A 22,323-nucleotide genomic window follows, 5' to 3' on the forward strand; every position below is an offset into this window, starting at 1 on the left:
AACAAGTCCCACACACAGCTAGAAGCCCAAATATTTTTTCAGAGGTACTGTAGATGCAGATACAAATTATTTTTAATTTGCAACCTGATGGAGGTCAGTATAGATGGACTAATACAACAAGTCCCACACACAGCTAGAAGCCCAAATATTTTTTCAGAGGTAGATGCAGAAAAAAATATATTCAGTTTGCAACCTGATGGAGGTCAGTATAGATGGACTAATACAACAAGTCCCACACACAGCTAGAAGCCCAAATATTTTTTCAGAGGTACTGTAGATGCAGATACAAATTATTTTTAATTTGCAACCTGATAGAGGTCAGTATAGATGGACTAATACAAGTCCCACACACAGCCAGAAGCCCAAATATTTTTTCAGAGGTACTGTAGATGCAGATAAAAATTATTTTTAATTTGCAACCTGATGGAGGTCAGTATAGATGGACTAATAGAGAAAGTCCGACACACTGCTAGAAGGCCAATATTTTTTCAGAGGTAGATGCAGAAAAAAATATATTCAGTTTGAAACCTGATGGAGGTCAGTATAGATGGACTAATACAACAAGTCCCACACACAGCTAGAAGCGAAATATTTTTTCAGAGGTACTGTAGATGTGTAGCACCCTGAGGATTTGGCTGCTACAGGGGTATTGCACCTCAACCCAGAGGTGTGATGTTCCACTCCCGGGTAAGGATGGAGTGTGGAACTGAGCTCAGTTAGCTGCATGCACTACACACATCCCATTTCCGAGGAACAGACCGATGGTACTCCCACTAGAGAAATGTGCAGGTACGACAGTGTCTGTTCCTGGCTGGAGTGGGAGGGGGGTGGAACATCCCAGTAGTGTAGGGGAAGATAGGGGGAGCAGCCTGGGTAAAGCTAGGAGCTCATTGGGTGCTGGTCACCTGAGCTCACACATAGAGGGAGTATATAAGGTGGGAACCATCTTAGGACAGGGTCTTTTTGCAGAGTCAGAGGAAGAGAGCAGAGGAGAAGAGCAGCTCCAAGGCCAAGAGAGAGAGAGGAGAAAGAAAGACCCAGAGGGGGAGAAAGAAGGAACTCCAAGAGCCCAAATTAGACCAGAGGGTGAAGAGTTGGCAACAGGGTACCGGATCCCAAGCTGGCAGAGGCTACAGCACACCTTAGCCAGGAACCGGAGGTCGTGGGCAGGATCGATCTGCCACGATCACCCACTAAATCCACCCGGAAGGCAGACCAGGAATAGGGTCAGGGAACCCAGAGACAAGGGTTTACCACCAAGAGGCCCGAGGGAGCCGGACATAGGTGGATCCCTGGTGGGGAAGGCCAGAGAAGAGGACAGGACAGAAAGGGAGCTCAGGACCACGCTCCAGAATCACCTGGGGGTTGGCCGAGTCCAGGACCTGGTGGACGCAGCACGGCTCGGGTGGTCACTTAAGGCCGGAGTGACCAGAACAACTGCAGTAAGTAAACAAACCCTGAACTGCACAGCCCGACTCTGAGTCTCTTTTCCATCCCCGCTGCACTACCACAACCCCCATCCTCTGCAACTGACCCCCTGAGGCTATACCCCTCCCGTTGGGGGTTATACTACCTGAGCTGCACATACATCACCAGCCTCAGCGGACCCTGCTGCAGCGGCGGCCGTACTGACCGCAATTCAACGGGTGGCGTAGTCGACACAAAAGAACATCTAGTAACATCATAAGGACTGCCACACACTGAGCTTGACACCCTGGGCACGGACCGGGTCACAGCCACTCGGAGACTACAACCCCCATCTGATCCGGCTCCGGGTCTCCCTAACAGCACTGGCCCAGGGGGCGCGTCAACTTTGGCGTAGTCGGCAGGATCTCGTGCCCGCAACAACCGGGTACTGCGTGCCTGAAGAAAAGTTCACCGTTACCTTAAAAAGAAGTCTCCTGCCGGTTCCGGAGGGTCCCCGCCATCGGGCCCCATCACAGGTCGTTTCCCGCCGGTTGTCCGCCATTTGCAGCTTTTTCCCGCCATCCATGGAGTTTCCCGCCACTGGGAGACGATTCCCGCCATTTCCGAAGATTTCCCGCCTTGGAAGAGCGGACGCCATTATGGGCGTGCCAGAGGGTGGCAAAAGGTCACCTCCCATCGTGGGCCAGGTCGAAGAATGGCGCCAAAAGCGGAAACCGCACCCACCAACAGAGACTGTGATGCTGGAAGTGTCCATCAGCGTAAGAGAACTGCCCCTGGAACTGAAGTTGCCCCGGGACCACCCTCGATGTGGGCGGAGACAGAACAAGAGAACAAAGATGGGTGTCGCCTGGAGCAGTCTGGAGAGAGCGCACCCGGAGACAAGACGTCTGGAAGAGAGTCCAGAGAGAGCCTACCCGGAGATGGAGGGAGAGCCAGGCAGCACCGACCCAGTGGTCAGGAGCCTGATGCGGGCCGCCACTCCAGAAGGCCTGCTGGAGATCCTAGCACAGCTCCCCCGAGACCGGGAGTGTGCACAGACCGCGTTGGAGGGCCTCGCACGGAGGATGGCCCGGGTGCAACGAGAGACGTTGGCGGAGTGGAGCCGAGAGATGGCCCAGCAGACCAAAATCCGTCAGCGGAGCACGCCACCCGAGACGAGGAGACAGACCGCCTCTGAGGATGGCGCAGGAGGAATGAAGGCAGGAGACGGCGCCGAGAAGGGAGCTGAACGGACGGAGGCAGGTAAAGGGGACGTCTATACCCCGAGCTGGGAAACCGCGTGCCTGCCCCAGCTCCCCGTCGCAGAGCCCGAAATTCCCCCTGCCGTGCCCGTCGCTGCATCGTCACCGCCGCCGACTAGGCCTCAACCGGAAACCGCGGCCGCGACCCCTGTGACGTCACACGCCTCGACCTCGAGCGCGACCAAACAGGAAATACCACCGGCCTGGTCGCAAGGCCCAGTACCTCCGGCCGCCGCAATACCAACAGCGCCCCCTACCTCCGTGGAGCCACCGGCCTGGCCGCAGGGCCGAGTAACCACGGGCGCCGCCGTTCTTACGGTGCCCTTTGCCTTTAGGGTGCCCCAAGCCTGGTCGCAAGGCCTGGTCGACCCGGGCGCCACTACCATCAACGCGCCCTCAACATCTAGAGTGCCGCACCTGGGTGAAAATCTATTTGCCCAGCATACGTGCCCGGATGGGCAGCCCTTCATATGGCCCCAGGAGTACATTCAGCTGGAACTCCAGAAAGAGAGACCCCTAGACGAGCCCCTGATTCCGGCTCCGAAGCCTGTAAAGAGGACCTCGCCCCCGCTGGAGGAGGCACAGTTTGAGTGGGATCCCACTGGAGAAGACCTCATGGGGTTCACTCAGGAGACTCGGGCGGCCGCAGCAGAGCGTGCAGAGTGCTGACGCCAGCAGCTCGAGGTCTTCGAGAAGGAGCGGAGAGAGAGGCGGGTCCGGGAACAGCAAGCGCAGATAAGGAGCGCGGAGCAGAAGAGCCGGACGAGGAGGAATCCCCGTGCAGCACATGGTCCCCCTTCCACCGGGACTGTGATAAAATTTAACATGCAGCACGGATGGGGCTTCATTAGAGACCATCAGACCCCCGGCGACGTCTTTGTAACCCGCAGAGACGTAGAAAGCCATCTGCCGGAGGGACACAGAGGTCGTGACCTGTACGTAGGGGACAAGGTCACCTTCACCCGGCACAAGTGTGCCAAAGGACCCTATGCCCTCCATGTGCATCGCCTGACGGAGGAGGAGCTGCGGTGTGAGGAGGAGCAAGAGGACCCGGACGGGTCTGAAGAATCTAAAGAAGGAGCAGGAGGACGCCGTCGTTGAAGTAAGGTAGAGAGAGACTGTATAATGTTGCCCGTCGGGGTACCAAGAACTGTTGCTGCTTTAAATATGTCCCCGTTGGGACAAGAGAGAACTGTTAACCCCGTGTGTCCCTATTCCCATTACCTGGCCGAGGACTGAGAGCGGCCATACCTTCCCTTTGTATATAGTTGCGCTTCCTAAAGCGCCCCCTACTGGTTTTATAGGAAAACCGTGTTTCTTCAAGAGACTGTCGCACTTTACCCGGTCACAAGTTGCACCGTGACCGGAGGAACCAGAAACAAGAATGTTTATATGAAAAGTTTATTGCTGCTGATGATGTTTTATATGTTTGATATGTTTATGTTTATGAAAAAAATTGTATGTTTTGGATGTTTTTGTTTATATCTTACAGCCCGAGGACGTGCTGTGATTTAACAGGGGGGAATGTAGCACCCTGAGGATTTGGCTGCTACAGGGGTATTGCACCTCAACCCAGAGGTGTGATGTTCCACTCCCGGGTAAGGATGGAGTGTGGAACTGAGCTCAGTTAGCTGCATGCACTACACACATCCCATTTCCGAGGAACAGACCGATGGTACTCCCACTAGAGAAATGTGCAGGTACGACAGTGTCTGTTCCTGGCTGGAGTGGGAGGGGGGTGGAACATCCCAGTAGTGTAGGGGCAGATAGGGGGAGCAGCCTGGGTAAAGCTAGGAGCTCATTGGGTGCTGGTCACCTGAGCTCACACATAGAGGGAGTATATAAGGTGGGAACCATCTTAGGACAGGGTCTTTTTGCAGAGTCAGAGGAAGAGAGCAGAGGAGAAGAGCAGCTCCAAGGCCAAGAGAGAGAGAGGAGAAAGAAAGACCCAGAGGGGGAGAAAGAAGGAACTCCAAGAGCCCAAATTAGACCAGAGGGTGAAGAGTTGGCAACAGGGTACCGGATCCCAAGCTGGCAGAGGCTACAGCACACCTTAGCCAGGAACCGGAGGTCGTGGGCAGGATCGATCTGCCACGATCACCCACTAAATCCACCCGGAAGGCAGACCAGGAATAGGGTCAGGGAACCCAGAGACAAGGGTTTACCACCAAGAGGCCCGAGGGAGCCGGACATAGGTGGATCCCTGGTGGGGAAGGCCAGAGAAGAGGACAGGACAAAAAGGGAGCTCAGGACCACGCTCCAGAATCACCTGGGGGTTGGCCGAGTCCAGGACCTGGTGGACGCAGCACGGCTCGGGTGGTCACTTAAGGCCGGAGTGACCAGAACAACTGCAGTAAGTAAACAAACCCTGAACTGCACAGCCCGACTCTGAGTCTCATTTCCATCCCCGCTGCACCACCACAACCCCCATCCTCTGCAACTGACCCCCTGAGGCTATACCCCTCCCGTTGGGGGTTATACTACCTGAGCTGCACATACATCACCAGCCTCAGCGGACCCTGCTGCAGCGGCGGCCGTACTGACCGCAATTCAACGGGTGGCGTAGTCGACACAAAAGAACATCTAGTAACATCATAAGGACTGCCACACACTGAGCTTGACACCCTGGGCACGGACCGGGTCACAGCCACTCGGAGACTACAACCCCCATCTGATCCGGCTCCGGGTCTCCCTAACAGCACTGGCCCAGGGGGCGCGTCAGATGCAGATAAAAATTATTTTTAATTTGCAACCTGATGGAGGTCAGTATAGATGGACTAATACAACAAGTCCCACACACAACTAGAAGCCCAAATATTTTTTCAGAGGTACTGTAGATGCAGATACAAATTATTTTTAATTTGCAACCTGATGGAGGTCCGTATAGATGGACTAATACAACAAGTCCCACACACAGCTAGAAGCCCAAATATTTTTTCAGAGATAGATGCAGAAAAAAATATATTCAGTTTGCAACCTGATGGAGGTCAGTATAGATGGACTAATACAACAAGTCCCACACACAGCTAGAAGCCCAAATATTTTTTCAGAGGTACTGTAGATGCAGATACAAATTATTTTTAATTTGCAACCTGATGGCGGTCAGTATAGAAGGACTAATAGAGAAAGTCCGACACACTGCTAGAATGCCAAATATTTTTTCAGAGCTAGATGCAGAAAAAAATTATATTCAGTTTGCAACCTGATGGAGGTCAGTATAGATGGATTAATAGAACAAGACCCACACACAGCTAGAAGCCCAATATTTTTTAAGAGGTAGATGCAGAAAAAAATATATTCAGTTTGCAACCTGATGGAGGTCAGTATAGATGGACTAATACAACAAGTCCCACACACAGCTAGAAGCCCAAATATTTTTTCAGAGGTAGATGCAGAAAAAAATATATTCAGTTTGCAACCTGATGGAGGTCAGTATAGATGGACTAATACAACAAGTCCCACACACAGCTAGAAGCCCAAATATTTTTTCAGAGGTACTGTAGATGCAGGTACAAATTATTTTTAATTTGCAACCTGATGGAGGTCAGTATAGATCGACTAATACAACAAGTCCCACACACAGCTAGAAGCCCAAATATTTTTTCAGAGGTACTGTAGATGCAGATAAAAATTATTTTTAATTTGCAACCTGATGGAGGTCAGTATAGATGGACTAATAGAGAAAGTCCGACACACTGCTAGAAGGCCAAATATTTTTTCAGAGCTAGATGCAGAAAAAAATTATATTCAGTTTGCAACCTGATGGAGGTCAGTATAGATGGATTAATAGAACAAGACCCACACACAGCTAGAAGCCCAATATTTTTTCAGAGGTAGATGCAGAAAAAAATATATTCAGTTTGCAACCTGATGGAGGTCAGTATAGATGGACTAATACAACAAGTCCCACACACAGCTAGAAGCCCAAATATTTTTTCAGAGGTACTGTAGATGCAGATAAAAATTATTTTTAATTTGCAACCTGATGGAGGTCAGTATAGATGGACTAATACAACAAGTCCCACACACAGCTAGAAGCCCAAATATTTTTTCAGAGGTACTGTAGATGCAGATACAAATTATTTTTAATTTGCAACCTGATGGAGGTCAGTATAGATGGACTAATACAACAAGTCCCACACACAGCTAGAAGCCCAAATATTTTTTCAGAGGTAGATGCAGAAAAAAATATATTCAGTTTGCAACCTGATGGAGGTCAGTATAGATGGACTAATACAACAAGTCCCACACACAGCTAGAAGCCCAAATATTTTTTCAGAGGTACTGTAGATGCAGGTACAAATTATTTTTAATTTGCAACCTGATGGAGGTCAGTATAGATGGACTAATACAACAAGTCCCACACACAGCTAGAAGCCCAAATATTTTTTCAGAGGTACTGTAGATGCAGATAAAAATTATTTTTAATTTGCAACCTGATGGAGGTCAGTATAGATGGACTAATAGAGAAAGTCCGACACACTGCTAGAAGGCCAAATATTTTTTCAGAGCTAGATGCAGAAAAAAATTATATTCAGTTTGCAACCTGATGGAGGTCAGTAAAGATGGATAAATAGAACAAGACCCACACACAGCTAGAAGCCCAAATATTTTTTCAGAGGTAGATGCAGAAAAAAATATATTCAGTTTGCAACCTGATGGAGGTCAGTATAGATGGACTAATACAACAAGTCCCACACACAGCTAGAAGCCCAAATATTTTTTCAGAGGTACTGTAGATGCAGATAAAAATTAGTTTTAATTTGCAACCTGATGGAGGTCAGTATAGATGGACTAATAGAATGATGCTATGCCCAAAAGATTTTACTTCACTAGGTGCAGTAAAAAAATTGGTATTCTATACACAGGTGGTATATCTTGCAGCACAGATAGGCTACTCCACTGACTAACACACTCTGCAATAGGCCAAAAAGGATTAGCTTTGCTAGATTCAGCCAAATGCTGTGAAAAAAAACTTGCACAGCACTGGCACAGACCTGCCTGGCAAAAACTGATAGGAACTGATGTAACCTAGTCCTGAAAAGGACTCCAATTACAATTAGTCTTTACTCCCACAACCTATCTATTTAAGAGCACAGACCTCCCTGATAAAAGTCGTAGGAAATGCTGTAATCTAGTCCTTAAAAGGACTGCAATCACAACTATTCCCTACTCCCAAGCTATCTGTATATTTGTGCGAAAATTGGCTTGAAATTAACAAGGTATAGCGCACACAGCAACAGCGGTGCCGTCTAACACGCAGCTGCAGCAGTGAGAAAATGGTGGCGACGGGGAAAATGGCTTGGTCTTATAGGGCAAGGACATGTGACATACACTGCCAATGACACATGCCCTTGCTTGTGTGAAAAAAAGCACTTCGCTCCGTGTGTGCGCTGCTGATAGGCTGACAGATTGCACCTCCCCACTGCAAATGCGGGAAAGAGAAAAAAAAATGGAGATCTTCATTGTTCCTGCAGAGATCCATCCCCTGCCCCTCCCCCCACCCCGCTGTACACTCAAACTGCGTATTAACATTAATTTTCATCATTACTGAGAAAAAATCCAGTTATGATTTTGGTGCACGAACAGTTATCGAACATAACCTCGAACAGCCGAATTTTTATCAAATTGTTCGTGTTCGCCGAACGGCTCGAACACCGCCCAAAACAGCTCGAATTTGAGATTGGCGAACAGTTGGAGTAGAACAACGCTCATCTCTACTTGTGTATGCCCGACATCCCAGTGTGATTTCGCAGTTCCAAGGGTCAAATCGCTGTACTATCCAGTTTTGGGCCTTTGTTATCTAAAAAAAAAGCAGTTTGAGTGTGTTGCTCACTGTTCAGCCGCAAATATCTCTAATTAAAAAAGTGTGGTATACCCCAGTAAACAATAACTGTGGTTTTGCCATCCCACGGTAAAAATCTCTATTATTCAGGTTTTGGTAGTTTTTTCCGTAAAGAATAACAGTAGTGTCTCCTGACTGTTGTGACACAAAAATATATCTGTTGAAAATAGTCTTGTGTAGGCCCGACATCCCAGTGTGGTTTCGCAGTTCCACGGGTCAAATCGCTGTACTATCCAGTTTTGGGCCTTTGGTATCTAAAAAAAAAGCAGTTTGAGTGTGTTGCTCACTGTTCAGCCGCAAATATCTCTATTTATAAAAGTGTGATATACCCCAGTAAACAATAACTGTGGTTTTGCCATCCCACGGTAAAAAATCTCTATTATTCGTCTTTTGGTAGTTTTTTCCGTAAAGAAAAACAGTAGTGTCTCCTGAATGTTGTGACACAAAAACATATCTGTTGAAAATAGTCTTGTGTAGGCCTGACATCCCAGTGTGGTTTCGCAGCTCCACGGGTCAAATCGCTGTACTATCGAGTTTTGGGCCTTTGGTATCTAAAAAAAAAAGCAGTTTGAGTGTGTCGCTCACTGTTCAGCAGCAAATATCTCTATTTAAAAAAGTGTGGTATACCCCAGTAAACAATAACTGTGGTTTTGCCATCCCACGGTAAAAAATCTCTATTATTCAGGTTTTGGTAGTTTTTTCCGTAAAGAAAAACAGTAGTGTCTCCTGACTGTTGTGACACAAAAATATATCTGTTGAAAATTGTCTTGTGTAGGCCTGACATCCCAGTGTGGTTTCGCAGTTCCACGGGTCAAATCGCTGTACTATCCAGTTTTGGGCCTTTGGTATCTAAAAAAAAAGCAGTTTGAGTGTGTCGCTCACTGTTCAGCCGCAAATATCTCTATTTAAAAAAGTGTGGTATACCCCAGTAAACAATAACTGTGGTTTTGCTATCCCACAGTAAAAAATCTCTATTATTCAGGTTTTGGTTGTTTTTTCCGTAAAGAAAAACAGTAGTGTCTCCTGACTGTTGTGACACAAAAATATATCTGTTGAAAATTGTCTTGTGTAGGCCTGACATCCCAGTGTGGTTTCGCAGTTCCAGGGGACAAATCGCTGTACTATCCAGTTTTGGGCCTTTGGTATCTAAAAAAAAAGCAGTTTGAGTGTGTCGCTCACTGTTCAGCCGCAAATATCTCTATTTAAAAAAGTGTGGTATACCCCAGTAAACAATAACTGTGGTTTTGCCATCCCACAGTAAAAAAACTCTATTATTCATTTTTGGTAGTTTTTTCCGTAAAGAAAAACAGTAGTGTCTCCTGACTGTTGTGACACAAAAATATATCTGTTGAAAATAGTCTTGTGTAGGCCTCACATCCCAGTGTGGTTTCGCAGTTCCACGGGTCAAATCGCTGTACTATCCAGTTTTGGGCCTTTGGTATCTAAAAAAAAAGCAGTTTGAGTGTGTCGCTCACTGTTCAGCCGCAAATATCTCTATTTAAAAAAGTGTGGTATACCCCAGTAAACAATAACTGTGGTTATGCCATCCCACAGTAAAAAATCTCTATTATTCAGGTTTTGGTTGTTTTTTCCGTAAAGAAAAACAGTAGTGTCTCCTGACTTTTGTGACACAAAAATATATCTGTTGAAAATAATTTTGTGTAGTCCTGACATCCCAGTGTGATTTCGCAGTTCCACGGGTCAAATCGCTGTACTATCCAGTTTTGGGCCTTTGGTATCTAAAAAAAAAGGAGTTTGAGTGTGTCGCTCACTGTTCAGCCGCAAATATCTCTATTTAAAAAAGTGTGGTATACCCCAGTAAACAATAACTGTGGTTTTGCCATCCCACGGTAAAAAATCTCTATTATTCAGGTTTGGTAGATTTTTCCGTAAAAAAAAACAGTAGTGTCTCCTGACTGTTGAGACACAAAAATATATCTATTGAAAATAGTCTTGTGGAGGCCTGACATCCCAGTGTGGTTTCGCAGTTCCACCGGTCAAATCGCTGTACTATCCAGTTTTGGGCCTTTGGTATCTAAAAAAAAAGCAGTTTGAGTGTGTCGCTCACTGTTCAGCCGCAAATATCTCTATTTAAAAAAGTGTGGTATACCCCAGTAAACAATAACTGTGGTTTTGCCATCCCACGGTAAAAAATCTCTATTATTCAGGTTTTGGTATTTTTTTCCGTAAAGAAAAACAGTAGTGTCTCCTGACTGTTGTGACACAAAAATATATCTGTTGAAAATAGTCTTGTGTAGGCCCGACATCCCAGTGTGGTTTCGCAGTTCCAAGGGTCAAATCGCTGTACTATCCAGTTTTGGGCCTTTGTTATCTAAAAAAAAAGCAGTTTGAGTGTGTCGCTCACTGTTCAGCCGCAAATATCTCTATTTAAAAAAGTGTGATATACCCCAGTAAACAATAACTGTGGTTTTGCCATCCCACGGTAAAAAATCTCTATTCTTCGTCTTTTGGTAATTTTTTCCATAAAGAAAAACAGTAGTGTCTCCTGAATGTTGTGACACAAAAACATATCTGTTGAAAATAGTCTTGTGTAGGCCTGACATCCCAGTGTGGTTTCGCAGTTCCACGGGTCAAATCGCTGTACTATCCAGTTTTGGGCCTTTGGTATCTAAAATAAAAGCAGTTTGAGTGTGTCGCTCACTGTTCAGCCGCAAATATCTCTATTTAAAAAAGGGTGGTATACCCCAGTAAACAATAACTGTGGTTAAGCCATCCCACAGTAAAAAATCTCTATTATTCAGGTTTTGGTTGTTTTTTCCGTAAAGAAAAACAGTAGTGTCTCCTGACTGTTGTGACACAAAAATATATCTGTTGAAAATAGTCTTGTGTAGTCCTGACATCCCAGTTTGGTTTCGCAGTTCCACGGGTCAAATCGCTGTACTATCCAGTTTTGGGCCTTTGGTATCTAAAAAAAAAAGCAGATTGAGTGTGTCGCTCACTGTTCAGCCGCAAATATCTCTATTTAAAAAAGTGTGGTATACCCCAGTAAACAATAACTGTGGTTTTGCCATCCCACGGTAAAAAATCTCTATTATTCAGGTTTGGTAGATTTTTCCATAAAAAAAAACAGTAGTGTCTCCTGACTGTTGAGACACAAAAATATATCTGTTGAAAATAGTCTTGTGTAGGCCTGACATCCCAGGGTGGTTTCGCAGTTCCATGGGTCAAATCGCTGTACTATCCAGTTTTGGGCCTTTGGTATCTAAAAAAAAAGCTGTTTGAGTGTGTCGCTCACTGTTCAGCTGCAAATATCTCTATTTAAAAAAGTGTGGTATACCCCAGTAAACAATAACTGTGGTTTTGCCATCCCACGGTAAAAAATCTCTTTTATTCAGGTTTTGGTATTTTTTTCCGTAAAGACAAACAGTAGTGTCTCCTGACTGTTGTGACACAAAAATATATCTGTTGAAAATAGTCTTCTGTAGGCCCGACACCCCAGTGTGATTTCGCAGTTCCAAGGATCAAATCGCTGTATTATCCAGTTTTGGGCCTTTGTTATCTAAAAAAAAAGCAGTTTGAGTGTGTCGCTCACTGTTCAGCCGCAAATATCTCTATTTAAAAAAGTGTGGTATACCCCAGTAAACAATAACTGTGGTTTTGCCATCCCACGGTAAAAAATCTCTATTATTCAGGTTTTGGTAGTTTTTTCCGTAAAGAATAACATTAGTGTCTCCTGACTGTTGTGACACAAAAATATATCTGTTGAAAATAGTCTTGTGTAGGCCCGACATACCAGTGTGGTTTCGCAGTGCCACGGGTCAAATCGCTGTACTCTCCAGTTTTGGGCCTTTGGTATGTAAAAAAAAAGCAGTTTGAGTGTGTCGCTCACTGTTGAGCCGCAAATATCTCTATTTAAAAAAGTGTGATATACCCCAGTAAACAATAACTGTGGTTTTGCCATCCCACGGTAAAAAATCTCTATTCTTCGTCTTTTGGTAATTTTTTCCGTAAAGAAAAACAGTAGTGTCTCCTGAATGTTGTGACACAAAAACATATCTGTTGAAAATAGTCTTGTGTAGGCCTGACATCCCAGTGTGGTTTCGCAGTTCCACGGGTCAAATCGCTGTACTATCCAGTTTTGGGCCTTTGGTATCTAAAAAAAAAGCAGTTTGAGTTTGTCGCTCACTGTTCAGCCGCAAATATCTCTATTTAAAAAAGTGTGGTATACCCCAGTAAACAATAACTGTGGTTTTGCCATCCCACGGTAAAAAATCTCTATTACTAAGGTTTTGGTAGTTTTTTCCGTAAAGAAAAACAGTAGTGTCTCCTGACTGTTGTGACACAAAAATATATCTGTTGAAAATTGTCTTGTGTAGGCCTGACATCCCAGTGTGGTTTCGCAGTTCCACGGGTCAAATCGCTGTACTATCCAGTTTTGGGCCTTTGGTATCTAAAAAAAAAGCAGTTTGAGTGTGTCGCTCACTGTTCAGCCGCAAATATCTCTATTTAAAAAAGTGTGGTATACCCCAGTAAACAATAACTGTGGTTTTGCCATCCCACGGTAAAAAATCTCTATTATTCAGGTTTTGGTTGTTTTTTCCGTAAAGAAAAACAGCAGTGTCTCCTGACTGTTGTGACACAAAAATATATCTGTTGAAAATAGTCTTGTGTAGGCCTGACATCCCAGTGTGGTTTCGCAGTTCCATGGGTCAAATCGATGTACTATCCAGTTTTGGGCCTTTGGTATCTAAAAAAAAAGCAGTTTGAGTGTGTCGCTCACTGTTCAGCCGCAAATATCTCTATTTAAAAAAGTGTGGTATACCCCAGTAAACAATAACTGTGGTTTTGCCATCCCACGGTAAAAAATCTCTATTATTCAGGTTTTGGTAGTTTTTTCCGTAAAGAAAAACAGTAGTGTCTCCTGACTGTTGTGACACAAAAATATATCTGTTGAAAATAGTCTTGTGTAGGCCCGACATCCCAGTGTGGTTTCGCAGTTCCACGGGTCAAATCGCTGTACTATCCAGTTTTGGGCCTTTGGTATCTAAAAAAAAAGCAGTTTGAGTGTGTCGCTCACTGTTCAGCCGCAAATATCTCTATTTAAAAAAGTGTGGTGTACCCCAGTAAACAATAACTGTGGTTTTCCTCTTCCACGGTTCTAATTTACTCTTTATTACCCTTTTTCCATTGATAGTGCAAGTGTAAGCTATTTTACTTCATTTACAATGGGCAAGGCGCGTGGCAAGGGACGTGGAAGTGGATGTTCTGGTGATGGTTCGTGGAGAGGACGGAGTCCTGGCCAAGGTGAAAATATGCCACAACCAACAGCCACATCTTCTCGCTCCCACTTCTTGACCGAATTACTAGGGAAGCACAGAACAACACCAGTATTGAGAACTGATCAGTGTGAACAGGTTATTTATTGGATAGCAGATAATACTTCCAGTTACCTGGGCACCACCACCTCCGGTCTGTCTTCCACATGGTCAACTCTTAGTAGCCGTGAGTCTCGACCGCATACTCCTCCTCACCCTGATGCTCCTTCCTCCCACCATGCCGAGTGTCGTCAGACAGCAAGTGATCCCACACTTGGACACTCTGAAGAGCTGTTCACTGGTCCATTTCCATATTTGGGCCCCTTGCCTGATACGCTTGAAGTGGTGGAAGAGGAGATCCCATGTTGCGATGCCCAAATATTTGATCAGCCACGGCCACAGGAAGTCGACGCTGGCAATCTGTCACAAGAGGTGGACGATGACGAGACACAATTGCCAGGAAGTGAGGAGGAGGATCGTGGTGCGCAAGTGGAAGAGGAGGAGGTGGTGGATGATCTAGTAACTGACCCAACGTGGAAGGAGGAAATGCAGAGTGAGGCCAGCAGCACACAGGGGTAGGGAGGCAGAGTACCCCAACAGGCAGGAAGAAGCAGTGTGGTGGCCGCAGACAGAAAGCAGGCAACCGTTCCCCGTAACACCAACACGAGGGACGTTGCCAGTACAAGCGGTAGGTCTTCCAGAGTCTGGAATTTTTTTAAAGACTCTGCTGATAACCCCAAAAAGGCCATATGTTCCACCTGCCATGACAGCATCAGCAGGGGTGACAAAACTACCAGCCTGACCACAACCAGCATGATCAGGCACATGGCAGCAAAGCACCCGACTTTGTGGGGCGAAACCCAGGGTCCACGACAAGTGTCAGCGGGTGTCACCACTGCTTCTTCCACTGTTGTGCGTGCAATAGAACCCCTGTTGTGTGTGGAAGGCAATCCCCTGTCCATACTGCATGTAAAGATGCCCCCTCCTCTCAGTCTTCACTTGTTATGGCAGTTTCTCAAGAAACAGCATCAACGTCCACGTCCTCGTCCCACCGCAGCGTTCAATTGTCCATATCCCAGACCTTTGAACGAAAGCGCAAATTTGCAGCTAACGCCCCACAAGCCACAGTCCTAAATTCGCACATTTCACTACTGCTTGCATTGGAAATGCTGCCTTTTAGGCTGGTGGAGACGGAATCCTTCCGCAATCTTATGGCTGTGGCCGTCCCTCCGTACTCGGTCCCCAGCCGACACTATTTTGCTCGGTGTGCCATCCCCACACTACACAAGCACGTGTCCCAAAGCATCTGCCGTGCCCTCAACAAGGCAGTTACTGGGAGAGTCCACCTGACAACGGACACGTGAACAAGTGCTTGTGGCCAGTGACAGTACATCTCTCTGACGGCACACTGGGTAAACATAGTGGAAGCCAGGACCCAGTCGGACCTTGGGACGGAACACATCCTCCCCACACCGAGAATTGCGGGCCCTATGTCAGTCAGAGTTGCCCCCACAGTGTACAGCTCCTGTGCATCCTCCTCCTCCTCCTCCTCATGTTCAGCCTCCATCTCAGATATCACCACATCAGTTACAAGCTGGAAGCATTGCAGTACTGCCTCCGCCAAGCGGCAACAGGCTGTGCTCAAACTCATAAGCTTAGGTGTTAAACCTCACACTGCTAGTGAGTTGTGGACAGCTGTGAAAGAGCAGGCAGATCTGTGGCTGAGACCGCAGAACCTACATCCCGGCATGGTCGTGTGTGACAATGTCCGTAACCTGGTGGCGGCTCTGAGGCGAGGTGAGATCACACACGTACCATGCCTGGCTCATGTGCTTAACCTCGTGATTCAGCGGTTTCTTAAATCGTACCCCGAGTTGCCAGATCTGCTCGTGAAAGTACGCCGCCTGTCAGCTCATTTTCACAAGTCGGCTACAGCTTCCGCCGCCCTTGCTGTGTTGTAGCAGCGTTTGCAGCTTCCGGCACACCGACTGGTGTGTGATGTCCCCACACGTTGGAACTCTACCCTCCACATGTTGCAAAGGATTTGTGAGCAGAAGAGAGCAGTTGTGGAGTACCAGCTGCAACAAGGCCGTCGATATTCAGGTCAGACTCCACACATAAGACCTCAGGAGTGGACCTGGATGTCTGCCATATGTACCATCCTGACAAACTTTGAGGAGGCCACCAAGATGGTGAGTGGCGATGACGCCATCATTAGTGTCAGCATTCCACTTGTCTGTCTTTTGCAACGCTCTCTGCAGAGAATTAAAGAGGAGGCATTGCATCCAGAGTATGATGAGATGGATCAAGAAGCCGTAGCGGGCGATTACACACAGCCCAGCCTCATCTCATCCCAACGTGCATTGGGGTCAATGAGGGAGAGGAGGAGGAGGAGGAGGAAGAACAGGAGCTGCTATCATGCGTTGTAGACGGTAGTACCTGTACAAGTATCATACCGTCGGTTCAGTGTGGGTGGCCTGAGGACAGGAAGGAGGAGGAAGAGGAGGAGGAGGAGGAGGAGGAGAGCATGGTCAGTCGTCATCTGGGTGAGGACACGGAAATCTTGCCCGTTACCAGTCTGGCACGCATGGCTGACTTTATGTTACGCTGCCTTAACCGTGACCCTCGCGTTGTCAAAATGTTGGGTGACAGTCATTACTGGTGGGTGACACTTATAGACCCCGCTACAAGGAGAACTTTCACTCTCTTATTCCTGAGGTGGAGAGGTCTACATAAATGGGGCAATACCAGAAGGCCCTTGCTGCAGAACTCTTAAAAAAATTCCCATCTGAACACGCTAGCGGCAGAGGTCACAGTTCGTTGCCCAACCAAGGCGTACAGGCGAGAGAGATGCAACTCCAATCCAGCAGAGGCAGGGGAACACTGACAACGCTCTGGGACAGTTTTCTGACACCCGCCCAGCTTACAGGCCCTGAGGCGCGGGGTACTCTCACAAGGAGTGGAAAGTTTCAAAAGATGGTGAGGGAGTACCTTGCCGATCGTACCAGCATCCTCCGTGATTCCTCTGTGCCTTTTAATTATTGGGTATCCAAGCTGGACACTTGGAATGAACTCGCTCTGTACGCCTTGGAGGTCCTGGCCTGCCCTGCCGCTAGCGTGTTATCGAACGTGTTTTTAGTGCCGCTGGGGGAATTATAACTGATAAGCGCACTCGCCTGTCAACTGACAATGCTGACTAGCTGACCCTTATCAAAATGAACAAGGGCTGGATTGGGCCAGACTTCTCATCACCACCAAATGACAGCAGAGTAACATAAAGTCAAATCCACTGTGTTATTTCGGGAGGTGTATTCACATGCACCGCTTCACACCCACACATGGGTATACGCTTCCTCGTTTTGGCTGTTTAATCTTCTTCTCCTTATCCTCAGCCTCCACCACCACTAAACCACCAGGGTGCCAGCATTGCAAGTTTCTCCGTCCTTATTTTTGGCAGCTTTTGCTTGCAAGGCATAAGCAAATTCTATGGGACACCCACTCCCCAATAATGGGACTTATGTTTGTGATATGCTGTACTGCATGGCTCTTGTAAGGGGCATGGCAAGTTGCTCCGTCCTAATTTTTGGCAGCTTTTGCTTGGAAAGCAAAAGCAAATACTATGGGACACCCACTCCGCAATAATGCGACTTATGTTTGTAATATGCTGTACTGCATGGCTCTTGTAAGGGGCATTGCAAGCTGCTCCGTCCTAATTTTTGGCAGCTTTTGCTGGGAAAGCATAAGAAAATACTATGGGACACCCACTCCCCAATAATGGGACTTATTTTTGTAATATGCTGTACTGCATGGCTCTTGTAAGGGGCATTGCAAGTTGCTCCGTCCTAATTTTTGGCAACTTTTGCTTGGAAAGCATAAGCAAATACCATGGGACACCCACTCCCCAATAATGGGACTTATGTTTGTAATATGCTGTACTGCATGTGACGCGCCCCCTGGGCCATGTGTACACGTGTGTGGGATACCCGGTGCCGGGTCTCTGGGGTCTGTAGTCTCCGTGGTGGTGACCCGGTCCCGTGGCTCAGGCTGGTCAAACCAGTGGCAGTCTTTCTTAGGTTTTGAGGTTAATTGTCCGACTGCGCCACCCGTGGATTGCGGTCAGGGAGTACCACCGCTGCGAGGCAGACCGCTGAGGCTGGTGTTGTGTGCGCAGCATAGAATGGGATAACTCCCCTCGGTAGGAGTATAGCCTCAGGGCAGTGAGTGTGGATGATGGGGGTGATGGTGCATGAGCGCAGCAGGAATGACTCAGAGTCTTTGCAGTGCAGTTCAGGGTCTTTACTAATGATTATAAGGTAGACCCTCCCGGGAGTACTGGCTAGCATAAGAGGCCTGGTCAGTCTGTGAGCAAGCAGGAGTTCCCCTGGCCAGGTCGATTTGTAGGCCTCCCCGTCTGTCTGCACCCTTCCTGGCTACCTTGCTGTAGGCGGGTAGAAGTAGCCCATGTCCCTAAGTGTACCGTGTAGTGCTCACCCGTATGGCTGGTGACTTGGGGCCTTCTGTTAGCCTCTGCTCCACGACGGCGGTGCTGGTCCCTTGCTTGTGACTGAGCCTCCGGGCTTCTATGGCCAGAGGACCTGAAATCCCCTGCCGACTGGTTTCTGCTGCTGGATATATAAGTCCTCACAGCTTTGGACTCCTGTGTCCGGTTCCTATTGTCTTCTGCCAGGGCGAGCTCTGCTCAGCTTCCAGCCCCTGGTCTTTAGCTCCTAGCTCCTACAGAGCTCCTTGCTGTTACTTTCCCTTGCTCTCACTCTGACTCTGACTGTTCTATGACTCACTCAACCCCACCCCAGATCCAGTTTATAAGGGCAGAATTCTCCCCTCCCAGGATTGGGGCAGGAGGATGTTGCATGTTTAAGGGATCAGACCAGGAAACCTCCCACTTGCTCTCCAACGTAATATCTCTATAACTGTGGTGACCAGACCCCTGGGGAGCCACACGTGGCTCTTGTAAGGGGCATTGCAGTTCCTCATAATTTTTGGAAAGCCTTCCATTCACTGCTTAGGCCAACAGTGCATGAGAGACCCAGTTGCTATAAATGGAAAAAAAGGTTTAGTTAACACCCTCTGACTTCCATGTCATTTCCAAGGGGCATTGGAGTGGCTCGAAATTTTTGGTAGGCATTGCACTCACTGTATGCCCTATAACTGTGTTGCCAAACCGCTCCTTTTGTTACAGAAACATATTCTACAAGACATATCTGGTTGACTGGCCTGATATTGGATAGTAGCAGGAAAACATCCAGCAATCCTCGGAGGAGGTAGGATATGCGCCAAAACGCTGACCACCTCCGGCCTAGCAGCTACTACATACATGCACTTGCATTACAACAAAACAAAGCAGATGCTAACTTCTATCATCCTCATCATGCTCCTCACCTTGGCACTCTCAACTCCCCTGATGGAGTAGCCAGGGCCCACCGGAGGAGTCTGATAGTCCGGTGGGCTCGGCCAATGCTGCCCTAAAGCAGACCAGGCTAAGAAAAGTGTGGGAAAGGTTACCGGGACAAATAGGGGTGGCTGGAGACCGAGTATGGACACCCGGTCACCCCCTGGAGGCTGGGGAGCAAACGGGGACACCCGGCCACCAGGCCGCTGGGGACTGAGTATGGATGCTAGGCCGTCGACACAGCCATGGCGTGTTGGCCAGATTCCGCCTCCACATGCCTAAAAGGCCCAATTTAAAGTGCAAGCAAGCAAGCAGTATGGTATTGCAGCCTGGGGGTGGGTGGGTGGCAGGCTGCATATTTGCGCTTGCATTGCAATGAATGGGAGAGGTACAATTGAACACTGCCCTGGGACAAGGACTTGAATGGGGATAGTTGCAAGTCTGCAATGACAGGTGCAAGGTGGGAGGCATCTTCGCATGAACCATGAACAGGGGTTTGGCATGAACACACTACAGCGGAATAGGCTCTCCTTCCCACTAAATGCACTGGGGAGGGCACAGGTAATGTTTTGGTATACGCGCTTAATCTTATGTATAAGGCACACCAGGACAAATATGGGCGGCTGGGGACTGAGTATGGATACCTCGCTGCCGAAGCAGCCATGAGGTAGTGGCCAGCTTCGGCCTCCTCCAAACTAAAAGGCCCCATTTCAAGTGCAAGCTAGCAGTATGTAATTGCAGTCTGGGGGTGGGTGGGTGGCAAGATGCACACTTACACTTGCATTAAAAGAAAACATAGCAGATGCTAACTTCTGTCATCATCATCATGCTTCTCACCTTGGCACTCTCAACTCCACCGATGGAGAAGTCAGGGCCCACCGGAGGAGTCTGGTTCTCTGGTGGGCTCGTCCAATGCTGCCTAAAACAGGCCGGGCTAAGATAAGTGTGTGGGGGGATGTTCCAAGGAGAAATAGAGGCGGCTGGGGACCGTTTATGGACCGAGTGTGGACACCCGGCCGCCGGGCGGCTGGGGACAGATTATGGATTCCAGGCCACCAACACAGCCATGACGTGGTGGCCAGATTCCGCCTCCACATGCCTAAAAGGCCCAATTTCAAGTTCAAGCAAGCAAGCAGTATGGTATTGCAGCCTGGGGGTGGGTGGGTGGCAGGCTGCATACTTGAGCTTGTATTGCAAGGAATGGGGGAGGTAGAATTAAACACTGCCCTGGGACTAGAACTTGCATGGGGATAGTTGCAAGTCTGCATCTTCTGATGCGGTAAGGATCACTTATGATGGGCACACTTTTAGACAGTGACCTGGGAGTCAGAGATGCTTCCAGGGGTCTTCCCCATGCTGTTCCCTTGTCTTTTCAGCACTTTATGCATGTGTCACACAGCACATGGCCAGATAAGGTTGTAAAATGTTAAAATGACATTTCACGGTGAATGCATTTGTCATAGTTGAAAGCAATACAAAAGTGCAAAAACGCATAAAAAATGCTACTTGTGAACATAGCCGAAGGTGTGGAGGAGTATTTTTGTTTTTGGTCATTTATTTTAACTTATACACAAGTCTTTACCCTGGAAAGGAGGTTCCTTAACATATTTCACAGGAAAAAAGTTTCAGTTTCGTTTTTGAGCGTTTTATTGTGAGCCTGTAAAAGTGGCTTAATACCTCTTACCACGTTGTTGACAGCAGTGACCTGGGGGTCAGAAATGCTTCCTGGGGCGATCCCCATGCTGTCCCCATGTCATTTGAGCACTGTCACTATCGTTTTGGGCACTTGTTAGGCTTTTAAAAGACTGCCAGGGGTGCCACCGCAAAAATGCTCGAGTCTCCCATAGACTAACAATGGGCTCGTTGCTCGGGTCGAGCACCCGAGTATCACCGTGAGCTCGGCCCGAGCTTCGAGCACCCGAGCATTTTAGTGCTCGCTCAACACTAGTAGTTAACTTTGATATGTGAGAATGCAATTTCCATGTAAATGGATAACTGAATGCATTTTTAGCCACCAGAGGGAAAACTAAAGATACAATAGAGCTAGAGGAGAGGGGAATTGGATGTTTCGCCCCCAGTAGTTCGCCCCCAGCAGTTCGCCCCCGGGTACATTTCGCCCCCGCACATTTCTTCCCCAGCATTTGGCCTCCAGTATGTTTTGCCCCCGCACATTTCACCCCCGCACATATCGCCCCCAGTTCGCCCCGGTCCGGGGGCAAAATGTGCCGGGGCGAAATGTGCGGGGGCGAATCTTCCTGGGGGGGAAATGATAGGGTATAAATGTGCGGGGGCAAAATGTACCTGGGGGCGAACTAATGGGGGCTAACTGCTGGGGCAAATTGCTGGGGGCGAACTGCTGGGGGCGAAACTTCCTATAACCAGAGGAGAGAGTGTATGCAAAGTAATAAAAGAGGATGATGATGGGATGTGTGACAATGACAGGGCACTACTTGCGGATTCAGACTGGTAACCAGAAAAATTATCATGAGGCGAGGATAGAGCCTCTACTTATTTTGCTATTCTGTTTGCTTTTCCCACATGAGCAGGTGATGTTGTTTCATGTTGACAGCATGATGTAGTGTATAGTCAATGTCTTCCAGGATGTCCTGAGCTTATTTTACAACAGTGTAGCCTGCATACTACAATTAATTGGTCCTTTGGCAATGTGAGAAATAATTTCAGCATTGGAGGCACCTGCACATAGGACTCGCTACCATCAAGACCTCCACCAAAACTTTCTGGCACTGTTGATCCTCATTCGCTCCAGAGCTATTTGCAGAACATGCTGATTTTGTCCAAGACACTGTTTTAGCAGCACATCTCCTGCTCTATGCATCGTTGAGGCCAATAACCTCTTCTGATGATATCACCTCATGTTCCCCTGTCTGGCTCCAATGTTTTGTCAAACAGAATAACCTGCATATTACAGCTAATTGGTCCTTTGGAAATGTGAAAAAGAATTCCAACACTGGAGACACCTGCAAACAGGACTCGCTACCATCAAGACCTCCACCAAAACTTTCTGGTACTGTTGATCCTCATCTGCACCAGAGCTGTTGACAGAACATGCAGATTTTGCCCCTAACACTGTTTTAGCTAAATATTGACTGCTCATTGTATTGT

This window comes from Phyllobates terribilis, unplaced genomic scaffold, assembly GCF_046119375.1.
Source record: "Phyllobates terribilis strain yellow unplaced genomic scaffold, ASM4611937v1 Scaffold_4__5_contigs__length_816908805, whole genome shotgun sequence".
Taxonomy (NCBI): Eukaryota; Metazoa; Chordata; class Amphibia; order Anura; family Dendrobatidae; genus Phyllobates; species Phyllobates terribilis.